Source organism: Lonchura striata, chromosome 17 (genome assembly GCF_050655825.1).
Source record: "Lonchura striata isolate lonStrDom1 chromosome 17, ASM5065582v1, whole genome shotgun sequence".
Lineage (NCBI taxonomy): Eukaryota > Metazoa > Chordata > Aves > Passeriformes > Estrildidae > Lonchura > Lonchura striata.
In genome coordinates, this window is record NC_140719.1 from 14,543,683 (window position 1) to 14,568,528 (window position 24,846).

A 24,846-nucleotide genomic window follows, 5' to 3' on the forward strand; every position below is an offset into this window, starting at 1 on the left:
CTCTGCAACCCCTTTTTCCATTTTCCCTGGGAAAGAAAACTCACCAGTCCAGGTTCCTGATGTCTGTGGTTGGCATTGCCCCGGCAACCTGAATTATATTTTGCTGCAGCTCTGGTTTTGGAGATCTGTGGTGCCCCCTCCAAATTTACATCTTCTCCTCAGTCCTGTTCCTCTCGGTCCCTGTCTCCCCCTCTCACCCCTGTCTGTTCTTCCAGCCCACCTTGCCCCTCTCCTGCCCTCTCTCCACCCGTCACTCCTCTCCATCCCGCCCCTGCCCCATCCCTCACTGCCCCCACCGCCCACCTCTGGCTCCCTTCAGCCGCACATGGGAGCCCGAACTCGTGCGGATACTGCAGCCCTGGATGGAGGACAGCACCGAAATAAAACAGGCAGGGACGACGTCTGTGGGCTGCACGGTGCTGTGGGAATCTGTGGCATTGATGATTCCAAGATCGTAGAAAGTCTCTGAGCCCCGCTGCCAAAGAAGGGGTCATAATTAGTCTCTGCTGGTTTTCAAATTTGTTTATTCTGTTTATCTCTAACATGTTCTGCTGCCCTGCCCAGCTCTGTCTTGCAGGGCAGCGTGTGGGGCTCTGCCCTCAGTGGGATGTGACAAACATTAAATACCAGAAACTCCCTGGGCTGGATTTACAATAATGTGCCAATATCTGTCACCTACGTTGGACAGTGTGTCCCCAGCCTGAACGAACAGAAAAATGCCAACACCACAGTGAGACATGGAGGGCGTGAAGAAGGAGAAAAAGGACAAGGCACACCCAATTTCCTCCATCTTGCCTCCTTTGAACCCCTAATCTAGATTCCTAAAATTCTACTTTTGCACCCGTGCCACACTAATTATTTCTTATATCAAACACTCAGAGCTGGTACTTCATGCTGTAAGATTGAAAACTCTTTTCCATGGCCAGAGATCACAGCCAGTGTCTCTGGGGCTCTGTCCAGGGGGTTCCTGAGCCCTGCCAGGGTCCCAGACCTGCCAGGGCAGCCAGAGGGGTGCCCGGGACTCCCAGACGGTGTCACAAAGGGACCTGGGGCTGAGGGCAGGGGGCTGGAGGGTGGCACAGAGGGTGGGGGCAGCTGAGAGGCAGCAGGGTCTGGAGGGGTAAAAAGGGGGCACAGGGACACTGAGAGGCTGCGGTGGGGAGCTGGAGGGGGACACAAGGAGGCTGAGGGGCAGAAGGGTCTGTAGGGGTAAAAGGGGGCTCCAGGGTGGCACAGGGACACTGAGAGGCTGCGGTGGGGACCCAGAGGGTGACACAAGGAGGCTGAGGGACAGAAGGAGTATTTAGGAGTAAAAAGGGTGGCACAGGAACACTGAGAGGCTGCAGTGGGGACCCAGAGGGTGACACAAGGAGGCTGAGAGGCTGAGGGTGCCTTGAGGACAAAGTGGGGGTGCCTGAGGGTGACAGGTGAGCCAGCCCTAAGCCCACCCCAAACAGCACCCCTGGAACAGCAGCTTTCCCCAGCAGCAGCTGCGGGCACTAATTAAAAGGTCGGGATGGTGTTTGCTGGTTAGAGAGCAACTTGTCTGGGTTGGGGAGTAAGCGCTTCTTTAGGTTTTTTTTTAGTGTTTTTAAAGGATATTTGAGGGGTTTTCTCACAGGAGCTTTTTAGGAACTTTCTGGGAACGTTTAGGCTACTTTTAGGGTTTTTTCAGGGTTTTTAAAAGATTTTTTTTTAAGGTACTTTAAGGGCTTTCTTAGTACTAATAGAATTTTTAGGGGGCGTTTTTTGGGTGTTCCTGGGGCTTTTTTAGGAGTATTTAAAAATTCTTAGGGTTTTTTTAGGACTATTGGAGGTATGTGGAGGACTCTTAGGACTAGGGTATTTTTAGGTGTTTTGAGGGAAGTTTTATGTTTTTTTAGGGTCTTAGTGTATTTTAAGGATTTTGGGGCTATTTTTAGGAATATTTAGGGATTTTTAAAGGTTCTATGGGGATTTTTAGGGGCTTTTTAAAGCAGGGTAATTTCATTGTATTTTAAGGGAATTCTGAGGCTATTTTTATGTTTTTGTGGGGGTTTTAAGACATTTTGAAGTTGAGGGGTTTTTTAGGGCATTTTTATGGGTTTTTAGGGTCTTTTCATGGCATCGAGGCTGAGGGGCAGCTTGAGGGGCACTGTGGGGCTTGAGGGTGACAGAGGCTGGGCCTGAGGGGGGAACAGGGGAGGGGACAGTGGGTGACACAGAGAGATGCTGAGGGGGGCAGGGGCAGCTGGAGGGTGACACAGAGAAGCTGGGGGCTGAGGGGCAGAGGAGAGGGATTAAGGGTGGCACACAGGAGCTGAGGGGCAGAGGAGAGGGATTACGGGTGGCACACAGGGGCTGAGGGGCAGCTGAGAGGGGGCTTGAGGGGCAAGGGGGGCTCGAGGGTGACAGCCAGAGCCTGAGGCTGGGGGGCTGAGGGAGGGGTCAGGGGTGAAGGGAGAGGGTCTGAGGGCTGGACAGTCCAGTGGAGATCAGGGCTACAGGGTACAGCTTAGGAGGCAAGTTAGGGTACAGGTGCAGCACCCCTCACCCAGCCCTAACCTCACCCTAAGCAGCCTTTTCCCTTTTCCCCCCAACAACAGCAGCACAGCACAGCAAGCCTGACAGCGAGACCACACCGGAAGCCTCCCGCTGGGACAGGACTTATATAATAAAATATCCATATAGATATAATTATATAATTAAATATCCATATAGAGATGTATCATTAATACATGTGGATATATAAATATAAAAATTACAAAATAATAGGAATCAATATAGTACATAATGCATATTTTACTGTATATGTCTTATTACAACACATTACACGTCATATATATTATATATCAAAATATAGTACTTCGATATATTGTGATAGAATATATAAGTACTTGTAAAAAACAATAATAGAAATAAAGAAATATTTAAATATAGTTTAAAATAAAGGGGATTTTATTTTCTATTTGGTAGTAGGTAGGGGTTTTATTATAAAAATTATGAATAAAAATAAAATAGAATTAGAAATCTTTGTATAGAAATATATCCTATATACGTTAAGATCTATATAAAAATTCAAAGGTGAGTAAATATAAGTATTAGCAGTATGTACGAAATAGAATTTAAGTAAAAAATTATATATACATTTGTAAAGACATCAATATAAAGCAGAAATGCAAATGTGACTATAATGATGAAAAAATATATAAATATTCGAGTATCATTTATAGAAGGGGCTTTTTTTGTTGTTTTTATTTGGTTAGAGGCAGGGCTTTAATGGAAAAAATTTGAATATACATTTTATTTTGATATCGTTCTAAATATGGAAATATATATATTCAATGTATACAGATATATATAAAAATATAAAATAGAAATAAAAATAAGTATTAGGAAGAGATAGACTATAAATAACACCACACATCAATCTACATTTAAAATGTAAATTTGAATATAAATGTGAAAAATATAAAAATAAACTCTGTTGAAATGCAGTTTAAGAGGAAAGGTTTTTTCTTTTGCTTCCTATCGGGTCAGAGGCAGGTTTTTTGTTCCGTTCTTTCCCGCGCGGATCTTTGGGGCATTCGCTGCTGACGGCGCAGTGCTGCCGCCGTGTGGGCAGAGAGCGGCACTGCAGCCCGCCGCCCGCGGCCGCCATCTTGGGAGGGGCTTGGCGCGGACTCGCTTGACCTTCTCGAGAGGGCGCGAAAACGAGGACGTTGAAATTCGAGGACCCGTGTCTGTTTTTCACACTGCCTGAATTGCCCGCACCGCCGGCGCCCCGCGACGGGATTTTCCGCGGCGGTTCCGGTGTCGTGCACACGGGCTGTGGGGTCAGCAGCGCCGCGAGCGTGCGGGTTTTTGGCGGGAGCCGACAGGCATCGGCAAAAACGCCTCTCTCCGTCAAGGTCCCCACGGGCCGCCATCTTGTCGCGGACTCACTTGACAAGTGCTGCCGCCTTGTGGACACAGGGCGGTACTGCAGCCCCGCAGCCAGCGCGACCCCAAAACCACCGGGACGGGGCGGGAGGGGCCAGAGCGGCCCCGAAACCACCGGGACGGGGCGGGAGGGGCGAGGGCGGCCCCAAAAACCACCGGGACGGGGCGGGAGGGGCCAGAGCGGCCCCAAAAACCACCGGGACGGGGCGGGAGGGGCGAGGGCGGCGGCGAGCGGCGAGCGGGGCGGTGTCCGAGTGAGGGCGGCTGCCGCCGTCCGTACCTGAACTCTTTGTGCCTTTCTGTCCCGCGCCGGCCGCCCCCCGGGATCCCCCCAAAAATAACCGGGACCCCCCCAAAATAACCGGGACCCCCGAAAAAATAACCGGGACCCCCCAAAAATAACCGGGACACCCCCAAAAATAACCGGGACCCACCAAAAATAACCGGGACCCCCGAAAAAATAACCGGGACCCCCCAAAAATAACCGGGACACCCCCAAAAATAACCGGGACCCACCAAAAATAACCGGGACCCCCCGGTCCCGCAGGGAGAAGGCGCTGGCGCTGACCGGGAACCGGGGAGTGGAACCGGCCATGGACGGATGAGGGGGGGGCCCCAAAAACACCCCCGGGACCCCCCAAAAAACCCAGCGGGATCCCCCAAAAACACCCCCGGGACCACAAAAAAAACCCACCCGGGACCCCGAAATCCCCCATGGGACCCCAAAATTATCCCCAGGACACCTAAAATTCCACCTAGGATGCCCAAAAACCCCTTGAGACCCCCACAATTCCCTTCAGAACCCCAAAATCCCCCCTGGGACCCCAAAAATTCTACTCGGGACCCCCAAAATTCCTCCCAAAAACCCCCTGAGACCCTGAAAATTCTCCCCAGGACTCCACAAGCCCCCCTGGGACCCCAAAAATTCCCATCAGGGTCCCCGAAATTCCTCCTGGGACCCCAAAAATCCCACTGACACCCCCAAAATTCCCTTCAGGGACCACAAAACACCCCCTGGGACCCCAAAAATTCTACTCGGGACCCCCAAAATTCCTCCTGGGACACCCAAAACCCCCAGAGACCCCCAAAATTCACTTCAGGACCCCAAACCCTCCCCAGGACCCACAAAATTCTACTCGGGACCCCCAAAATTCCTCCCAAAAAAGCCCTGAGATCCTCAAAATTCTCCCCAGGACTCCAAACCCCCCCCTGGGACTCCCAAAATTCCCATCAGGGACCACAAAACACCCCCTGGGACCCCAAAAATTCCCTTCAGGGTCCCCGGAATTTATCCTGGGACCCCCCCAAAAACTCCATGAGACCGCCAAAATTCCCTTCAGGACCCCAAAAACCCTCCTGGGATGCCCAAAATTCCCATCAGGGTCCCCGAAATCCGCCTGGGACCCCCAAAATCCCCCATGGGACCCCAAAATTATCCCCAGGACACCTAAAATTCCACCTAGGATGCCCAAAAACACCCTGAGACCCCCACAATTCCCTTCAGAACCCCAAAATCCCACCTGGGACCCCAAAAATTCTACTCGGGACCCCCAAAATTCCTCCTGGGACACCCAAAAAATTCCATGAGACCCACAAAATTCCCTTCAGGACCCCAAACCCTCCCCAGGACCCACAAAATTCTACTCGGGACCCCCAAAATTCCTCCCAAAAACCCCCTGAGACCCTGAAAATTCTTCCCAGGACTCCACAAGCCCCCCTGGGACGCCCAAAATTCTCATCAGGGTCCCCGAAATTCCTCCTGGGACCCCCAAAACTCCCTTCAGGACCCCCAAGCACCCCCTGGGACCCCCAGAATTCTACTCGGGACCCCCAGAATTCCTCCCCAGAACTCCCTGAGACCCTCAAAATTCTCCCCAGGACTCCAAAACCCCCCCGGGACTCCCAAAATTCCCTTCAGGACCCCAAAAACCCTCCTGGGATGCCCAAAATTCCCATCAGGGTCCCCGAAATCCGCCTGGGACCCCCCCAAATTCCTTGAGACCCTCAAAATTTCCTTCAGGACCCCAACCCCCCCCCCCCCAGGACCCCCAAAATTCTACTCGGGACCCCCAAAATTCCTTCCAAAAACCCCCTGAGACCCCCAAAATTCTCCCCAGGACTCCAAAACCCCCCTTGGGACTTCCAAAATTCCCTTCGGGACCCCAAAAACCCCACTGGGACCCCCAAAATTCCCTTCAGGACCCCCAAAATTCCTTCTGGGACCTCCCAAAAACTTCGTGAGACCCCAAAAGTTCCTACAGGACCCCGAAACCTCCCTCAGGACCCCAAAAATTCTACTCGGGACCCTCAAAATTCCTTCCAAAAACCCACTGAGATCCTCAAAATTCTCCCCAGGACTCCAAAACCCCCCCTGGGACTCCCAAAATTCCCTTCAGGACCCCAAAACCCCCCCTAGGAGCCCCAAATTTCCCTTCAGGATCCCTAAATTTATTCTGGGACCCCCCAAAACCCCTTGGGACCCCCAAAATTTCCTTCAGGACCCCAAAAACCCCTTGGGACCCCCAAAATTCCCTTCAGGACCCCAAAAACCCTCCTGGGATGCCCAAAATTCCCATCAGGGTCCCCGAAATCCGCCTGGGACCCCCAAAATCCCCCATGGGACCCCAAAATTATCCCCAGGACACCTAAAATTCCACCTAGGATGCCCAAAAACACCCTGAGACCCCCACAATTCCCTTCAGAACCCCAAAATCCCACCTGGGACCCCAAAAATTCTACTCGGGACCCCCAAAATTCCTCCTGGGACACCCAAAAAATTCCATGAGACCCACAAAATTCCCTTCAGGACCCCAAACCCTCCCCAGGACCCACAAAATTCTACTCGGGACCCCCAAAATTCCTCCCCAGAACTCCCTGAGACCCTCAAAATTCTCCCCAGGACTCCAAACCCCCCCCCGGGACTCCCAAAATTCCCTTCAGGACCCCAAACTCCCCCCCTGGGACTCCCAAAATTCCTTTTGGGACCCCAAAAACCCCACTGGGACCCCCAAAATTCCCATCAGGGTCCCCAAAATTCCTTCTGGGACCTCCCAAAAACTTCGTGAGACCCCCAAAAGTTCCTTCAGGACCCCAAAACCTCCCTCAGGACCCCCAAAATTCTACTCGGGACCCCCAAAATTCCTTCCAAAAACCCCCTGAGACCCCCAAAATTCTCCCCAGGACTCCAAAACCCCCCCTGGGACTCCCAAAATTCCCTTCGGGACCCCAAAAACCCCACTGGGATCCCCAAAATTCCCTTCAGGACCCCCAAAATTCCTTCTGGGACCCCCCCAAAACTCCTTGGGACCCTCAAAATTTCCTTCAGGACCCCAAACCCTCCCCAGGATCCACAAAATTCTACTCGGGACCCCCAAAATTCCTCCCAAAAACCCCCTGAGACCCCCAAAATTCTACCCAGGACTCCACAAGCCCCCCTGGGACGCCCAAAATTCTCATCAGGGTCCCCGAAATTCCTCCTGGGACCCCAAAAACCCCACTGAGACCCCCAAAACTCCCTTCAGGACCCCCAAGCACCCCCTGGGACCCCCAGAATTCTACTCGGGACCCCCAGAATTCCTCCCCAGAACTCCCTGAGACCCTCAAAATTCTCCCCAGGACTCCAACCCCCCCCCTGGGACTCCCAAAATTCCCTTCAGGGTCCCCGAAATTCCTCCTGGGACCCCCCCAAAAACTCCCTGAGACCCCAAAATTCCCTTCAGGACCCCAAACCCTCCCCAGGACCCTCAGAAGTCTACTCGGGACCCCCAAATTTCCTCCCAAAAACCCCCTGAGACCCTGAAAATTTTGGGGCCGCCCTCGCCCCTCCCTCCCCGTCTCGGTGGTTTTGGGGTCGCGCTGGCTGCGGGGCTGCAGTACCGCCCTGTGTCCACAAGGTGGCAGCACTTGTCAAGTGAGTCCGCGACAAGATGGCGGCCCGTGGGGACCTTGACGGAGAGAGGCGTTTTTGCCGATGCCTGTCGGCTCCCGCCAAAAACCCGCACGCTCGCGGCGCTGCTGACCCCACAGCCCGTGTGCACGACACCGGAACCGCCGCGGAAAATCCCGTCGCGGGGCGCCGGCGGTGCGGGCAATTCAGGCAGTGTGAAAAACAGACACGGGTCCTCGAATTTCAACGTCCTCGTTTTCGCGCCCTCTCGAGAAGGTCAAGCGAGTCCGCGCCAAGCCCCTCCCAAGATGGCGGCCGCGGGCGGCGGGCTGCAGTGCCGCTCTCTGCCCACACGGCGGCAGCACTGCGCCGTCAGCAGCGAATGCCCCAAAGATCCGCGCGGGAAAGAACGGAACAAAAAACCTGCCTCGGACCCGATAGGAAGCAAAAGAAAAAACCTTTCCTCTTAAACTGCATTTCAATAGAGTTTATTTTTACATTTTCACATTTATATTCAAATTTACATTTTAAATGTAGATTGATGTGTGGTGTTACTTATAGTCTATCTCTTCCTAATACTTATTTTTATTTCTATTTTATATTTTTATATATATCTGTATACATTGAATATATATATTTCCATATTTAGAACGATATCAAAATAAAATGTATATTCAATATTTTTCCATTAAAGCCCTGCCTCTAACCAAATAAAAACAACAAAAAAAGCCCTTTCTATAAATGATACTCGAATATTTATATATTTTTTCATCATTATAGTCACATTTGCATTTCTGCTTTATATTGATGTCTTTACAAATGTATATATAATTTTTTACTTAAATTCTATTTCGTACATACTGCTAATACTTATATTTACTCACCTTTGAATTTTTATATAGATCTTAACGTATATAGGATATATTTCTATACAAAGATTTCTAATTCTATTTTATTTTTATTCATAATTTTTATAATAAAACCCCTACCTACTACCAAATAGAAAATAAAATCCCCTTTATTTTAAACTATATTTAAATATTTCTTTATTTCTATTATTGTTTTTTACAAGTACTTATATATTCTATCACAATATATCAAAATACTATATTTCGATATATAATATATATGACGTGTAATGTGTTGTAATAAGACATATACAGTAAAATATGCATTATGTACTATATTGATTCCTATTATTTTGTAATTTTTATATTTATATATCCACATGTATTAATGATACATCTCTATATGGATATTTAATTATATAATTATATCTATATGGATATTTTATTATATAAGTCCTGTCCCAGCGGGAGGCTTCCGGTGTGGTCTCGCTGTCAGGCTTGCTGTGCTGTGCTGCTGTTGTTGGGGGGAAAAGGGAAAAGGCTGCTTAGGGTGAGGTTAGGGCTGGGTGAGGGGTGCTGCACCTGTACCCTAACTTGCCTCCTAAGCTGTACCCTGTAGCCCTGATCTCCACTGGACTGTCCAGCCCTCAGACCCTCTCCCTTCACCCCTGACCCCTCCCTCAGCCCCCCAGCCTCAGGCTCTGGCTGTCACCCTCGAGCCCCCCTTGCCCCTCAAGCCCCCTCTCAGCTGCCCCTCAGCTCCTGTGTGCCACCCTTAATCCCTCTCCTCTGCCTCTCAGCTCCTGTGTGCCACCCTTAATCCCTCTCCTCTGCCCCTCAGCCCCCAGCTTCTCTGTGTCACCCTCCAGCTGCCCCTGCCCCCCTCAGCATCTCTCTGTGTCACCCACTGTCCCCTCCCCTGTTCCCCCCTCAGGCCCAGCCTCTGTCACCCTCAAGCCCCACAGTGCCCCTCAAGCTGCCCCTCAGCCTCTATGCCATGAAAAGACCCTAAAAACCCATAAAAATGCCCTAAAAAAAACCCTCAACTTCAAAATGTCTTAAAACCCCCACAAAAACATAAAAATAGCCTCAGAATGCCCTTAAAATACAATAAAATTACCCTGCTTTAAAAAGCCCCTAAAACACCCCTAAAATTCTCCATAGAACCTTTAAAAATCCCCAAATATTCCTAAAAATAGCCCCAAAATCCTTAAAATACACTAAGACCCTAAAAAACCATAAAACTTCCCTCAAAACACCTAAAAATACCCTAGTCCTAAGAGTCCTCCACATACCTCCAATAGTCCTAAAAAAACCCTAAAAATTTTTAAATAATCCTAAAAAAGCCCCAGGAACACCCAAAAAACGCCCCCTAAAAATTCTATTAGTACTAAGAAAGCCCTTAAAGTACCTTAAAAAAAATCTTTTAAAAACCCTGAAAAAACCCTAAAAGTAGCCTAAACATTCCCAGAAAGTTCCTAAAAAGCTCCTGTGAGAAAACCCCTCAAATATCCTTTAAAAACACAAAAAAAAAACCTAAAGAAGCGCTTACTCCCCAACCCAGACAAGTTGCTCTCTAACCAGCAAACACCATCCCGACCTTTTAATTGGTGCCCGCAGCTGCTGCTGGGGAAAGCTGCTGTTCCAGGGGTGCTGTTTGGGGTGGGCTTAGGGCTGGCTCACCTGTCACCCTCAGGCACCCCCACTTTGTCCTCAAGGCACCCTCAGCCTCTCAGCCTCCTTGTGTCACCCTCTGGGTCCCCACCACAGCCTCTCAGTGTCCCTGTGCCACCCTGGAGCCCCCTTTTACCCCTACAGACCCTTCTGCACCTCAGCCTCCTTGTGTCCCCCTCCAGCTCCCCACCACAGCCTCTCAGTGTCCCTGTGCCCCCTTTTTACCCCTCCAGACCCTGCTGCCTCTCAGCTGCCCCCACCTTCTGTGCCACCCTCCAGCCCCCTGCCCTCAGCCCCAGGTCCCTTTGTGACACCGTCTGGGAGTCCCGGGCACCCCTCTGGCTGCCCTGGCAGGTCTGGGACCCTGGCAGGGCTCAGGAACCCCCTGGACAGAGCCCCAGAGACACTGGCTGTGATCTCTGGCCATGGAAAAGAGTTTTCAATCTTACAGCATGAAGTACCAGCTCTGAGTGTTTGATATAAGAAATAATTAGTGTGGCACGGGTGCAAAAGTAGAATTTTAGGAATCTAGATTAGGGGTTCAAAGGAGGCAAGATGGAGGAAATTGGGTGTGCCTTGTCCTTTTTCTCCTTCTTCACGCCCTCCATGTCTCACTGTGGTGTTGGCATTTTTCTGTTCGTTCAGGCTGGGGACACACTGTCCAACGTAGGTGACAGATATTGGCACATTATTGTAAATCCAGCCCAGGGAGTTTCTGGTATTTAATGTTTGTCACATCCCACTGAGGGCAGAGCCCCACACGCTGCCCTGCAAGACAGAGCTGGGCAGGGCAGCGGAACATGTTAGAAATAAACAGAATAAACAAATTTGAAAACCAGCAGAGACTAATTATGACCCCTTCTTTGGCAGCGGGGCTCAGAGACTTTCTACGATCTCGGAATCATCAATGCCACAGATTCCCACAGAAACCTGCAGCCCACAGACGTCGTCCCTGCCTGTTTTATTTCGGTGCTGTCCTCCATCCAGGGCTGCAGTATCCGCACGAGTTCGGGCTCCCATGTGCGGCTGAAGGGAGCCAGAGGTGGGCGGTGGGGGCAGTGAGGGATGGGGCAGGGGCGGGATGGAGAGGAGTGATGGGTGGAGAGAGGGCAGGAGAGGGGCAAGGTGGGCTGGAAGAACAGACAGGGGTGAGAGGGGGACACAGGGACAGAGAGGAACAGGGCTGAGGAGAAGATGCAAATTTGGAGGGGGCACCACAGATCTCCACAACCAGAGCTGCAGCAAAATACAATTCAGGTTGCCGAGGCAATGCCAAGCACTGACATCAGGAACCTGGACTGGTGAGTTTTCTTTCCCAGGGAAAATGGAAAAAGCATGTGCCCAGGGGCCTCTGGCCCTGACTGCAAAAAATCCTTATATCGAAGGATGGACCCCACATCGAAGTTGTCCCCACCTCAAACTTGTGCTGCCCTGATAGACCCAAGGGAGCCCTACAAACTGACATCAGGAACCTGGACTGCTGAGTTTTCTTTCCCAGGGAAAATGGAAAAAGGATGTGCCCAGGGGCCCCTGGCCCTGACTGCAAAAAATCCTTATATCGAAGGATGGACCCCACACCGAAGTTGTCCCCACCTCAAACTTGTGCTGCCCTGATAGACCCAAGGGAGCCCTACAAACTGACATCAGGAACCTGGACTGCTGAGTTTTCTTTCCCAGGGAAAATGGAAAAAGGATGTGCCCGGGGGCCCCTGGCCCTGGGCCCCTGGCCCTGACTGCAAAAAATCCTTATATCGAAGGACGGACCGCACACCGAAGTTGTCCCCACCTCAAACTTGTGCTGCCCTGATAGACCCAAGGCAGCCCTACAAACTGACATCAGGAACCTGGACTGCTGAGTTTTCTTTCCCAGGGAAAATGGAAAAAGGATGTGCCCAGGGGCCCCTGGCCCTGACTGCAAAGAATCCTTATATCGAAGGATGGAGCGCAGACCAAAGGTGTCCCCACCTCAAACTTGTGCTGCCCTGAGAGACCCAAGGGAGCCCTACAAACTGACATCAGGAACCTGGACTGCTGAGTTTTCTTTCCCAGGGAAAATGGCCAAAGGATGTGCCCAGGGGACCCTGGCCCTGGGCAGGGACCTCACTGCAAAAAATCCTTATATCGAAGGATGGAGCCCACACCGAAGTTGTCCCCACCTCAAACTTGTGCTGCCCTGATAGACCCAAGGGAGCCCTACAAACTGACAACAGGAACCTGGACTGCTGAGTTTTCTTTCCCAGGGAAAATGGAAAAAGGATGTGCCCAGGGGCCCCTGGCCCTGGGCTGGGGCCTCACTGCAAAGAATCCTTATATCGAAGGATGGACCCCACACCGAAGTTGTCCCCACCTCCAACTTGTGCTGCCCTGATAGACCCAAGGGAGCCCTACAAACTGACATCAGGAACCTGGACTGCTGAGTTTTCTTTCCCAGGGAAAATGGCCAAAGGATGTGCCCAGGGGCCCCTGGCCCTGACTGCAAAAAATCCTTATATCGAAGGATGGACCCCACACCGAAGTTGTCCCCACCTCACACTTGTGCTGCCCTGATAGACCCAAGGGAGCCCTACAAACTGACATCAGCAACCTGGACTGCTGAGTTTTCTTTCCCAGGGAAAATGGAAAAAGGATGTGCCCAGGGGCCCCTGGCCGTGGGCTGGGGCCTCACTGCAAAGAATCCTTATATCGAAGGATGGAGCCCACACCGAAGTTGTCCCCACCTCAAACTTGTGCTGCCCTGATAGACCCAAGGGAGCCCTACAAACTGACATCAGGAACCTGGACTGCTGAGTTTTCTTTCCCAGGGAAAAGGGAAAAAGGATGTACCCAGGAGCCCCTGGCCCTGTGCTGGGGCCTGACTGCAAAGAATCCTTATATCGAAGTATGGACCCCACACCGAAATTGTCCCCACCTCAAACTTGTGCTGCCCTGATAGACCCAAGGGAGCCCTACAAACTGACATCAGGAACCTGGACTGCTGAGTTTTCTTTCCCAGGGAAAATGGAAAAAGGATGTGCCCAGGGGCCCCTAGCCCTGGGCCCCTGGCCCTGACTGCAAAAAATCCTTATATTGAAGGATGGAACCCACACCAAAGTTGTCCCCACCTCAAACTTGTGCTGCCCTGATAGACCCAAGGGAGCCCTACAAACTGACATCAGGAACCTGGACTGCTGAGTTTTCTTTCCCAGGGAAAATGGAAAAAGGATATGCCCAGGGGCCCCTGGCCCTGACTGCAAAGAATCCTTATATCGAAGGATGGAGCCCACACCAAAGTTGTCCCCACCTCAAACTTGTGCTGCCCTGATAGACCCAAGGGAGCCCTACAAACTGACAACAGGAACCTGGACTGCTGAGTGTTCTTTCCCAGGGAAAATGGAAAAAGGATGTGCTCAGGGGCCCCTGGCCCTGGGCTGGGGCCTCACTGCAAAGAATCCTTATATCGAAGGATGGACCCCACACCGAAGTTGTCCCCACCTCAAACTTGTGCTGCCCTGATAGACCCAAGGGAGCCCTACAAACTGACATCAGGAACCTGGACTGCTGAGTTTTCTTTCCCAGGGAAAATGGAAAAAGGATGTGCCCAGGGGCCCCTGGCCCTGACTGCAAAAAGTCCTTATATCGAAGGATGGACCCCACACCAAAGTTGTCCCCACCTCAAACTTGTGCTGCCCTGATAGACCCAAGGGAGCCCTACAAACTGACATCAGGAACCTGGACTGCTGAGTTTTCTTTCCCAGGGAAAAGGGAAAAAGGATGTACCCAGGAGCCCCTGGCCCTGTGCTGGGGCCTGACTGCAAGGAATCCTTATATCGAAGTATGGACCCCACACCGAAATTGTCCCCACCTCAAACTTGTGCTGCCCTGATAGACCCAAGGGAGCCCTACAAACTGACATCAGGAACCTGGACTGCTGAGTTTTCTTTCCCAGGGAAAATGGAAAAAGGATGTGCCCAGGGGCCCCTGGCCCTGACTGCAAAAAATCCTTATATCGAAGGATGGACCCCACACCGAAGTTGTCCCCACCTCAAACTTGTGCTGCCCTGATAGACCCAAGGGAGCCCTACAAACTGACATCAGGAACCTGGACTGCTGAGTTTTCTTTCCCAGGGAAAATGGAAAAAGGATGTGCCCAGGGGCCCCAGGACGTGGGCTGGGGCCTCACTGCAAAGAATCCTTATATCGAAGGATGGAGCCCACACCGAAGTTGTCCCCACCTCAAACTTGTGCTGCCCTGATAGACCCAAGGGAGCCCTACAAACTGACAACAGGAACCTGGACTGCTGAGTTTTCTTTCCCAGGGAAAAGGGAAAAAGGATGTACCCAGGAGCCCCTGGCCCTGTGCTGGGGCCTGACTGCAAAGAATCCTTATATCGAAGTATGGACCCCACACCGAAATTGTCCCCACCTCAAACTTGTGCTGCCCTGATAGACCCAAGGGAGCCCTACAAACTGACATCAGGAACCTGGACTGCTGAGTTTTCTTTCCCAGGGAAAATGGAAAAAGGATGTGCCCAGGGGCCCCTAGCCCTGGGCCCCTGGCCCTGACTGCAAAAAATCCATATATCGAAGGATGGAACCCACACCAAAGTTGTCCCCACCTCAAACTTGTGCTGCCCTGATAGACCCAAGGGAGCCCTACAAACTGACATCAGCAACCTGGACTGCTGAGTTTTCTTTCCCAGGGAAAATGGAAAAAGGTTGTGCCCAGGGGCCCCTGGCCCTGACTGCAAAGAATCCTTATATCGAAGGATGGAGCCCACACCGAAGTTGTCCCCACCTCAAACTTGTGCTGCCCTGATAGACCCAAGGGAGCCCTACAAACTGACATCAGGAACCTGGACTGCTGAGTTTTCTTTCCCAGGGAAAATGGAAAAAGGATGTGCCCAGGGGCCCCTGGCCCTGGGCTGGGGCCTCACTGCAAAGAATCCTTATATCGAAGGATGGACCCTACACCGAAGTTGTCCCCACCTCAAACTTGTGCTGCCCTGATAGACCCAAGGGAGCCCTACAAACTGACAACAGGAACCTGGACTGCTGAGTTTTCTTTCCCAGGGAAAAGGGAAAAAGGATGTACCCAGGAGCCCCTGGCCCTGACTGCAAAAAGTCCTTATATCGAAGGATGGACCCCACACCGAAGTTGTCCCCACCTCAAACTTGTGCTGCCCTGATAGACCCAAGGGAGCCCTACAAACTGACATCAGGAACCTGGACTGCTGAGTTTTCTTTCCCAGGGAAAATGGAAAAAGGATGTGCCCAGGGGCCCCTAGCCCTGGGCCCCAGACCCTGACTGCAAAAAAATCCTTATATCGAAGGATGGAACCCACACCAAAGTTGTCCCCACGTCAAACTTGTGCTGCCCTGATAGACCCAAGGGAGCCCTACAAACTGACTTCAGGAACCTGGACTGCTGAGTTTTCTTTCCCAGGGAAAATGGAAAAAGGTTGTGCCCAGGGGCCCCTGGCCCTGACTGCAAAGAATCCTTATATCGAAGCATGGACCCCACACCAAAGTTGTCCCCACCTCAAACTTGTGCTGCCCTGATAGACCCAAGGGAGCCCTAAAAACTGACATCAGGGACCTGGACTGCTGAGTTTTCTTTCCCAGGGAAAATGGAAAAAGGATGTGCCCAGGGGCCCCTGGCCCTGGGCCCCTGGCCCTGACTGCAAAAAATCCTTATATCGAAGGATGGACCCCACACCAAAGTTGTGCCCACCTCAAACTTGTGCTGCCCTGATAGACCCAAGGGAGCCCTACAAACTGACATCAGGAACCTGGACTGCTGAGTTTTCTTTCCCAGGGAAAATGGAAAAAGGATGTGCCCAGGGGCCCCTGGCCCTGGGCCCCTGGCCCTGACTGCAAAAAATCCTTATATCGAAGGATGGACCCCACACCGAAGTTGTCCCCACCTCAAACTTGTGCTGCCCTGATAGACCCAAGGGAGCCCTACAAACTGACATTAGGAACCTGGACTGCTGAGTTTTCTTTCCCAGGGAAAATGGAAAAAGGATGTGCCCAGGGGCCCCTAGCCCTGACTGCAAAAAAATCCATATATCGAAGGATGGACCCCACACCGAAGTTGTCCCCACCTCAAAATTGTGCTGCCCTGATAGACCCAAGGGAGCCCTACAAACTGACATCAGGAACCTGGACTGCTGAGTTTTCTTTCCCAGGGAAAATAGAAAAAGGATGTGCCCAGGGGCCCCTGACCCTGACTGCAAAAAAACCTTATAAAGAAGGATGGACCCCACACCGAAGTTGTCCCCACCACAAACTTGTGCTGCCCTGATAGACCCAAGGGAGCCCTACAAACTGACATCAGGAACCTGGACTGCTGAGTTTTCTTTCCCAGGGAAAAGGGAAAAAGGATGTACCCAGGAGCCCCTGGCCCTGTGCTGGGGCCTGACTGCAAGGAATCCTTATATCGAAGTATGGACCCCACACCGAAATTGTCCCCACCTCAAACTTGTGCTGCCCTGATAGACCCAAGGGAGCCCTACAAACTGACATCAGGAACCTGGACTGCTGAGTTTTCTTTCCCAGGGAAAATGGAAAAAGGATGTGCCCAGGGGCCCCTGGCCCTGACTGCAAAAAATCCTTATATCGAAGGATGGACCCCACACCGAAGTTGTCCCCACCTCAAACTTGTGCTGCCCTGATAGACCCAAGGGAGCCCTACAAACTGACATCAGGAACCTGGACTGCTGAGTTTTCTTTCCCAGGGAAAATGGAAAAAGGATGTGCCCAGGGGCCCCTAGCCCTGGGCCCCAGACCCTGACTGCAAAAAAATCCTTATATCGAAGGATGGAACCCACACCAAAGTTGTCCCCACGTCAAACTTGTGCTGCCCTGATAGACCCAAGGGAGCCCTACAAACTGACATCAGGAACCTGGACTGCTGAGTTTTCTTTCCCAGGGAAAATGGAAAAAGGTTGTGCCCAGGGGCCCCTGGCCCTGACTGCAAAGAATCCTTATATCGAAGCATGGACCCCACACCAAAGTTGTCCCCACCTCAAACTTGTGCTGCCCTGATAGACCCAAGGGAGCCCTAAAAACTGACATCAGGGACCTGGACTGCTGAGTTTTCTTTCCCAGGGAAAATGGAAAAAGGATGTGCCCAGGGGCCCCTGGCCCTGGGCCCCTGGCCCTGACTGCAAAAAATCCTTATATCGAAGGATGGACCCCACACCAAAGTTGTGCCCACCTCAAACTTGTGCTGCCCTGATAGACCCAAGGGAGCCCTACAAACTGACATCAGGAACCTGGACTGCTGAGTTTTCTTTCCCAGGGAAAATGGAAAAAGGATGTGCCCAGGGGCCCCTGGCCCTGGGCCCCTGGCCCTGACTGCAAAAAATCCTTATATCGAAGGATGGACCCCACACCGAAGTTGTCCCCACCTCAAACTTGTGCTGCCCTGATAGACCCAAGGGAGCCCTACAAACTGACATTAGGAACCTGGACTGCTGAGTTTTCTTTCCCAGGGAAAATGGAAAAAGGATGTGCCCAGGGGCCCCTAGCCCTGACTGCAAAAAAATCCATATATCGAAGGATGGACCCCACACCGAAGTTGTCCCCACCTCAAAATTGTGCTGCCCTGATAGACCCAAGGGAGCCCTACAAACTGACATCAGGAACCTGGACTGCTGAGTTTTCTTTCCCAGGGAAAATAGAAAAAGGATGTGCCCAGGGGCCCCTGACCCTGACTGCAAAAAAACCTTATAAAGAAGGATGGACCCCACACCGAAGTTGTCCCCACCACAAACTTGTGCTGCCCTGATAGACCCAAGGGAGCCCTACAAACTGACATCAGGAACCTGGACTGCTGAGTTTTCTTTCCCAGGGAAAATGGAAAAAGGATGTGCCCAGGGGCCCCTGGCCCTGACTGCAAAAAATCCTTATATCGAAGGATGGACCCCACACCAAAGTTGTCCCCAACTCAAACTTGTGCTGCCCTGATAGACCCAAGGGAGCCCTACAAACTGACATCAGGGACCTGGACTGCTGAGTTTTCTTTCCCAGGGAAAAGGGAAAAAGGATGTACCCAGGAGCCCCTGGCCCTGTGCTGGGGCCTGACTGCAAAGAATCCTTATATCGAAGGATGGACCCCACACCGAAATTGTCCCCACCTCAAACTTGTGCTGCCCTGATAGACCCAAGGGAGCCCTACAAACTGACATCAGGAACCTGGACTGCTGAGTTTTCTTTCCCAGGGAAAATGGAAAAAGGATGTGCCCAGGGGCCCCTGGCCCTGACTGCAAAAAATCCTTATATCGAAGGATGGACCCCACACCAAAGTTGTCCCCACCTCAAACTTGTGCTGCCTTGATAGACCCAAGGGAGCCCTACAAACTGACATCAGGAACCTGGACTGCTGAGTTTTCTTTCCCAGGGAAAATGGAAAAAGGATGTGCCCAGGAGCCCCTGGCCCTGTGCTGGGGCCTGACTGCAAAGAATCCTTATATCGAAGGATGGACCCCACACCGAAATTGTCCCCACCTCAAACTTGTGCTGCCCTGATAGACCCAAGGGAGCCCTACAAACTGACATCAGGAACCTGGACTGCTGAGTTTTCTTTCCCAGGGAAAATGGAAAAAGGATGTGCCCAGGGGCCCCTGGCCCTGACTGCAAAAAATCCTTATATCGAAGGATGGACCCCACACCAAAGTTGTCCCCACGTCAAACTTGTGCTGCCCTGATAGACCCAAGGGAGCCCTACAAACTGACATTAGGAACCTGGACTGCTGAGTTTTCTTTCCCAGGGAAAATGGAAAAAGGATGTGCCCAGGGGCCCCTAGCCCTGACTGCAAAAAATCCTTATATCGAAGGATGGACCCCACACCGAAGTTGTCCCCACCTCAAACGTGTGCTGCCCTGATAGACCCAAGGGAGCCCTACAAACTGACATCAGGAACCTGGACTGCTGAGTTTTCTTTCCCAGGGAAAATGGAAAAAGGATATGCCCAGGGGCCCCTGACCCTGACTGCAAAATAACCTTATAAAGAAGGATGGACCCCACACCGAAGTTGTCCCCACCACAAACTTGTGCTGCCCTGATAGACCCAAGGGAGCCCTACAAACTGACATCAGGAACCTGGACTGCTGAGTTATCTTTCCCAGGGAAAATGGAAAAAGGTTGTGCCCAGGGGCCCCTGACCCTGGGCCCCTGGCCCTGACTGCAAAGAATCCTTATATCGAAGGATGGACCCCACACCGAAGTTGTCCCCACCTCAAACTTGTGCGGCCCTGATACACCCAAGGGAGCCCTACAAACTGACATCAGGAACCTGGACTGCTGAGTTTTCTTTCCCAGGGAAAATGGAAAAAGGTTGTGCCCAGGGGCCCCTGGCCCTGACTGCAAAGAATCCTTATATCGAAGGATGGAGCCCACACCGAAGTTGTCCCCACCTCAAACTTGTGCTGCCCTGATAGACCCAAGGGAGCCCTACAAACTGACATCAGGGACCTGGACTGCTGAGTTTTCTTTCCCAGGGAAAATGGAAAAAGGACGTGCCCAGGGGCCCCTGGCCCTGCGCCCCTGGCCCTGACTGCAAAAAATCCTTATATCGAAGGATGGACCCCACACCGAAGTTGTCCCCACCTCAAACTTGTGCTGCCCTGATAGACCCAAGGGAGCCCTACAAACTGACATCAGGAACCTGGACTGCTGAGTTTTCTTTCCCAGGGAAAATGGAAAAAGGATGTGCCCAGGGGCCCCTGACCCTGACTGCAAAAAAACCTTATATCGAAGGATGGACCCCACACCGAAGTTGTCCCCACCACAAATTTGCGCTGCCCTGATAGACCCAAGGGAGCCCTACAAACTGACATCAGGAACCTGGACTGCTGAGTTTTCTTTCCCAGGGAAAATGGAAAAAGGTTGTGCCCAGGGGCCCCTGGCCCTGACTGCAAAAAATCCTTATATCGAAGGATGGACCCCACACCGAAGTTGTCCCCAACTCAAACTTGTGCTGCCCTGATAGACCCAAGGGAGCCCTACAAATTGACAACAGGAACCTGGACTGCTGAGTTTTCTTTCCCAGGGAAAATGGAAAAAGGTTGTGCCCAGGGGCCCCTGGCCCTGACTGCAAAGAATCCTTATATCGAAGGATGGACCCCACACCAAAGTTGTCCCCACCTCAAACTTGTGCTGCCCTGATAGACCCAAGGGAGCCCTACAAACTGACATCAGGAACCTGGACTGCTGAGTTTTCTTTCCCAGGGAAAATGGAAAAAGGATATGCCCAGGGGCCCCTGGCCCTGACTGCAAAGAATCCTTATATCGAAGGATGGAGCCCACACCGAAGTTGTCCCCACCTCAAACTTGTGCTGCCCTGATAGACCCAAGGGAGCCCTACAAACTGACATCAGGAACCTGGACTGCTGAGTTTTCTTTCCCAGGGAAAATGGAAAAAGGATGTGCCCAGGGGCCCCAGGACGTGGGCTGGGGCCTCACTGCAAAGAATCCTTATATCGAAGGATGGAGCCCACACCGAAGTTGTCCCCACCTCAAACTTGTGCTGCCCTGATAGACCCAAGGGAGCCCTACAAACTGACAACAGGAACCTGGACTGCTGAGTTTTCTTTCCCAGGGAAAAGGGAAAAAGGATGTACCCAGGAGCCCCTGGCCCTGTGCTGGGGCCTGACTGCAAAGAATCCTTATATCGAAGTATGGACCCCACACCGAAATTGTCCCCACCTCAAACTTGTGCTGCCCTGATAGACCCAAGGGAGCCCTACAAACTGACATCAGGAACCTGGACTGCTGAGTTTTCTTTCCCAGGGAAAATGGAAAAAGGATGTGCCCAGGGGCCCCTAGCCCTGGGCCCCTGGCCCTGACTGCAAAAAATCCATATATCGAAGGATGGAACCCACACCAAAGTTGTCCCCACCTCAAACTTGTGCTGCCCTGATAGACCCAAGGGAGCCCTACAAACTGACATCAGCAACCTGGACTGCTGAGTTTTCTTTCCCAGGGAAAATGGAAAAAGGTTGTGCCCAGGGGCCCCTGGCCCTGACTGCAAAGAATCCTTATATCGAAGGATGGAGCCCACACCGAAGTTGTCCCCACCTCAAACTTGTGCTGCCCTGATAGACCCAAGGGAGCCCTACAAACTGACATCAGGAACCTGGACTGCTGAGTTTTCTTTCCCAGGGAAAATGGAAAAAGGATGTGCCCAGGGGCCCCTGGCCCTGGGCTGGGGCCTCACTGCAAAGAATCCTTATATCGAAGGATGGACCCTACACCGAAGTTGTCCCCACCTCAAACTTGTGCTGCCCTGATAGACCCAAGGGAGCCCTACAAACTGACAACAGGAACCTGGACTGCTGAGTTTTCTTTCCCAGGGAAAAGGGAAAAAGGATGTACCCAGGAGCCCCTGGCCCTGACTGCAAAAAGTCCTTATATCGAAGGATGGACCCCACACCGAAGTTGTCCCCACCTCAAACTTGTGCTGCCCTGATAGACCCAAGGGAGCCCTACAAACTGACATCAGGAACCTGGACTGCTGAGTTTTCTTTCCCAGGGAAAATGGAAAAAGGATGTGCCCAGGGGCCCCTAGCCCTGGGCCCCAGACCCTGACTGCAAAAAAATCCTTATATCGAAGGATGGAACCCACACCAAAGTTGTCCCCACGTCAAACTTGTGCTGCCCTGATAGACCCAAGGGAGCCCTACAAACTGACATCAGGAACCTGGACTGCTGAGTTTTCTTTCCCAGGGAAAATGGAAAAAGGATGTGCCCAGGGGCCCCTAGCCCTGACTGCAAAAAAATCCATATATCGAAGGATGGACCCCACACCGAAGTTGTCCCCACCTCAAAATTGTGCTGCCCTGATAGACCCAAGGGAGCCCTACAAACTGACATCAGGAACCTGGACTGCTGAGTTTTCTTTCCCAGGGAAAATAGAAAAAGGATGTGCCCAGGGGCCCCTGACCCTGACTGCAAAAAAACCTTATAAAGAAGGATGGACCCCACACCGAAGTTGTCCCAACCACAAACTTGTGCTGCCCTGATAGACCCAAGGGAGCCCTACAAACTGACATCAGGAACCTGGACTGCTGAGTTTTCTTTCCCAGGGAAAATGGAAAAAGGATGTGCCCAGGGGCCCCTGGCCCTGACTGCAAAAAATCCTTATATCGAAGGATGGACCCCACACCAAAGTTGTCCCCAACTCAAACTTGTGCTGCCCTGATAGACCCAAGGGAGCCCTACAAACTGACATCAGGGACCTGGACTGCTGAGTTTTCTTTCCCAGGGAAAAGGGAAAAAGGATGTACCCAGGAGCCCCTGGCCCTGTGCTGGGGCCTGACTGCAAAGAATCCTTATATCGAAGGATGGACCCCACACCGAAATTGTCCCCACCTCAAACTTGTGCTGCCCTGATAGACCCAAGGGAGCCCTACAAACTGACATCAGGAACCTGGACTGCTGAGTTTTCTTTCCCAGGGAAAATGGAAAAAGGATGTGCCCAGGGGCCCCTGGCCCTGACTGCAAAAAATCCTTATATCGAAGGATGGACCCCACACCAAAGTTGTCCCCACCTCAAACTTGTGCTGCCTTGATAGACCCAAGGGAGCCCTACAAACTGACATCAGGAACCTGGACTGCTGAGTTTTCTTTCCCAGGGAAAATGGAAAAAGGATGTGCCCAGGAGCCCCTGGCCCTGTGCTGGGGCCTGACTGCAAAGAATCCTTATATCGAAGGATGGACCCCACACCGAAATTGTCCCCACCTCAAACTTGTGCTGCCCTGATAGACCCAAGGGAGCCCTACAAACTGACATCAGGAACCTGGACTGCTGAGTTTTCTTTCCCAGGGAAAATGGAAAAAGGATGTGCCCAGGGGCCCCTGGCCCTGACTGCAAAAAATCCTTATATCGAAGGATGGACCCCACACCAAAGTTGTCCCCACGTCAAACTTGTGCTGCCCTGATAGACCCAAGGGAGCCCTACAAACTGACATTAGGAACCTGGACTGCTGAGTTTTCTTTCCCAGGGAAAATGGAAAAAGGATGTGCCCAGGGGCCCCTAGCCCTGACTGCAAAAAATCCTTATATCGAAGGATGGACCCCACACCGAAGTTGTCCCCACCTCAAACGTGTGCTGCCCTGATAGACCCAAGGGAGCCCTACAAACTGACATCAGGAACCTGGACTGCTGAGTTTTCTTTCCCAGGGAAAATGGAAAAAGGATATGCCCAGGGGCCCCTGACCCTGACTGCAAAATAACCTTATAAAGAAGGATGGACCCCACACCGAAGTTGTCCCCACCACAAACTTGTGCTGCCCTGATAGACCCAAGGGAGCCCTACAAACTGACATCAGGAACCTGGACTGCTGAGTTATCTTTCCCAGGGAAAATGGAAAAAGGTTGTGCCCAGGGGCCCCTGACCCTGGGCCCCTGGCCCTGACTGCAAAGAATCCTTATATCGAAGGATGGACCCCACACCGAAGTTGTCCCCACCTCAAACTTGTGCGGCCCTGATACACCCAAGGGAGCCCTACAAACTGACATCAGGAACCTGGACTGCTGAGTTTTCTTTCCCAGGGAAAATGGAAAAAGGTTGTGCCCAGGGGCCCCTGGCCCTGACTGCAAAGAATCCTTATATCGAAGGATGGAGCCCACACCGAAGTTGTCCCCACCTCAAACTTGTGCTGCCCTGATAGACCCAAGGGAGCCCTACAAACTGACATCAGGGACCTGGACTGCTGAGTTTTCTTTCCCAGGGAAAATGGAAAAAGGACGTGCCCAGGGGCCCCTGGCCCTGCGCCCCTGGCCCTGACTGCAAAAAATCCTTATATCGAAGGATGGACCCCACACCGAAGTTGTCCCCACCTCAAACTTGTGCTGCCCTGATAGACCCAAGGGAGCCCTACAAACTGACATCAGGAACCTGGACTGCTGAGTTTTCTTTCCCAGGGAAAATGGAAAAAGGATGTGCCCAGGGGCCCCTGGCCCTGACTGCAAAAAATCCTTATATCGAAGGATGGACCCCACACCAAAGTTGTCCCCACGTCAAACTTGTGCTGCCCTGATAGACCCAAGGGAGCCCTACAAACTGACATTAGGAACCTGGACTGCTGAGTTTTCTTTCCCAGGGAAAATGGAAAAAGGATGTGCCCAGGGGCCCCTAGCCCTGACTGCAAAAAATCCTTATATCGAAGGATGGACCCCACACCGAAGTTGTCCCCACCTCAAACGTGTGCTGCCCTGATAGACCCAAGGGAGCCCTACAAACTGACATCAGGAACCTGGACTGCTGAGTTTTCTTTCCCAGGGAAAATGGAAAAAGGATATGCCCAGGGGCCCCTGACCCTGACTGCAAAATAACCTTATAAAGAAGGATGGACCCCACACCGAAGTTGTCCCCACCACAAACTTGTGCTGCCCTGATAGACCCAAGGGAGCCCTACAAACTGACATCAGGAACCTGGACTGCTGAGTTATCTTTCCCAGGGAAAATGGAAAAAGGTTGTGCCCAGGGGCCCCTGACCCTGGGCCCCTGGCCCTGACTGCAAAGAATCC

The 24,846-nt window shown here is 51.9% G+C and overlaps 1 protein-coding gene across 1 annotated transcript in view; it reads left to right on the top strand.

Moving 5' to 3' along the window:
- The window catches only part of LOC110477696 (uncharacterized), a gene marked incomplete at its 5' end in the record, with an annotated part of 211,793 nt that overhangs the window by 40,029 nt on the left and 146,918 nt on the right, over nucleotides 1-24,846 (top strand). The window lies entirely within an intron of this gene.